Source organism: Lathyrus oleraceus, chromosome 7 (assembly GCF_024323335.1).
Source record: "Lathyrus oleraceus cultivar Zhongwan6 chromosome 7, CAAS_Psat_ZW6_1.0, whole genome shotgun sequence".
NCBI lineage: Eukaryota > Viridiplantae > Streptophyta > Magnoliopsida > Fabales > Fabaceae > Lathyrus > Lathyrus oleraceus.
In genome coordinates this window covers 319,490,936-319,493,319 of record NC_066585.1, presented here as the reverse complement: position 1 = coordinate 319,493,319, position 2,384 = coordinate 319,490,936, and the positions used below count along the sequence as shown (strand labels likewise).

The 2,384-nt window shown below is 38.3% G+C and overlaps 1 pseudogene; it reads left to right on the top strand.

The window, feature by feature from the left end:
* Positions 1 to 511: 511 nt before the first annotated feature.
* LOC127109448 (uncharacterized) lies at positions 512 to 611 on the top strand (annotated as a pseudogene).
* Positions 612 to 2,384: the final 1,773 nt, after the last annotated feature.

Genomic DNA, 2,384 nt, shown 5'->3' with positions numbered 1-2,384 from the left:
TGGGGCTTGATTTGGAGACTGTCCAGGTGCGTACAAAGCGTTATTGCTCTTATATGAAAAGTTTGGATGGTTCTTCCAATTTGAGTTATAGGTGTTCGAATAGGGGCTTCCTTGAGCATAGTTTACTTGCTCTGCTTGGATTCCTGTCAAGAGTTGACAGTCCGTAGGAGTGTGGCCTTGGATTCCACAGACCTCGCAATTCTGAGTTATAGCAACCACAGCGGCTGGAGGTGATACGTTTAAACTTTCAATTTTCTGGACCAAAGCATCCACTTTTGCGTTAACGTGATCAAGGTTACTTATCTCGTACATGCCAGTTTTCGTTTGAGGTTTTTCCACCGTTGTTCGTTCGGTTCCCCACTGATAGTGGTTTTGGGCCATGCTCTCGATAAGCTGGTAAGCATCAGCATAAGGTTTGTTCATTAATGCATCACCTGCAGCGGCGTCTATTGTTAACCTTGTGTTGTATAAGAGACCATTATAAAATGTGTGAATTACTAACCAGTCTTCCAAACCGTGGTGTGGGCAAAGTCTCATCATGTCTTTATATCTTTCCCATGCTTCGAAAAGAGACTCGTTGTCTTTCTGTTTAAATCCGTTTATCTGGGCTCTTAACATAGTTGTTTTGCTTGGCGGAAAGTATCGGGCAAGAAAAACTTTCTTCAACTCGTTCCATGTGGTGACTGAGTTGGAAGGGAGAGATTGAAGCCATCTTCTAGCGCTATCTCTTAATGAGAAAGGAAAAAGACGAAGTTGAATTGCCTCTGAAGTGACACCATTAGCTTTAACAGTATCAGCGTATTGGACAAATACGGATAAATGAAGGTTTGGATCCTCGGTAGGATTTCCAGAGAATTGGTTCTGTTGCACCGCCTGCAACAGCGAAGGTTTAAGTTCGAAGTTGTTTGCTTCGATTGCGGGCGGAGCAATACTTGAATGCGGCTCATCTTGCGATGGAGTGGCGTAATCTCTAAGAGCACGAGCTGGTTCTGCCATCTCGGTTATCGAAGGAAAAAGGTTTTTGAAATCAAGAAGTTCTATAGGAGGGAGATTGTTTGCAGCACGATATTCCCGAATTCGTCGTAAGACTCGGAGATATAGTTCGATATCGTTGATTCGTAAATAGAGCGGTTCGCCTTGTGAGCGAGTGCGTGGCATACAAATCAACGAAAGAAAGAATAGAAGAAAAAGAAACCTTAGTCTCTACAGCGTAACGGAAGAGTTACGATATCGATTAAATAAAAGTCCCCGGCAACGGCGCCAAAAACTTGATCGCGACTTTATGAGTCGAATTTGGGGTACAAACCGCAAGTGCACAGTTCTATCGCGTAGTTTTAAAAGATATCGATCCCACAGGGACTTATGAATCGATATACCGTTATCTAAGGTTACTACGTAAAGCTAAGGTGAATAATGGTTGATTGTTTGGGGGCGAAGCTAAAAACTAAACTAAGATCTAGATTAAATATTAATAAATCGGATATCGGTATGTAGTTCGTCGTAATTAGGGAATCAATTCTTTGTCGGTTTCTTGGTTTTAAAATAAATCGTTTCAGTTAACTTTATTGATTAAAGGTTTTATCTCAAACTCTCGCTCTGTTGAATAAACCATGACTTTATGTTAATGTAGCTGTCACTTATAATTAAGTCAAAAACCACTTTTTGAAAGCAATAAAGTTGCAGAAACTCTTTTTAAGAAAACACTGACCGTTTTAAACACCCTTATCTCAAACTCTCGCTCTGTTGACTTAGGTTATACAATTAAACCCGAATGCTTAACTCTCGTCCTCACATTCAATCTTTAAGAATACTTTTTGGAAAAGGTCAGAATTTAATTAACTCTAAAACTTGCTCTCGCCCTGATCTAGAATTAATGCCTAATTTACACTGTCCAGTTAAAACCTCAAACTCTCGCTCTATTGATTTTAACTTCTTTATGTCTTTTACTTTTGTAAAAAATTCTTGTTATTAAACCTGTAAATTGAGACCGTAAAGAGATTGATTTTAATTTTAAGTTTGATTAGACCGACTTAGTCTTGATCCCTTATTTCGCTTACTTTACATACCGATATCTAGGCGAATTAGCCAGACATGCTAAACAAACAAAAATACATATCATGCATAAACAGACTCATCCCAGGCAGATAATATAAATAAGTAATAAAACAAAGCATTAAATAATAATTAAAGAACCTGAATGCGTTAAACAATAGTCTTGAACACTCTACCACAAGCCAGTAGGATTTGTTCTTGGATTCTTCAATTAAACAACAAATTAAAACGAAGGAAATAAAAACTAGATTCTAACGTAAGGTTAGATCCGGTAAAAGTTGCACAATAGTTTCCGGTGTAGAAACTATTGTGCGAAAAGAATTAATTAAATG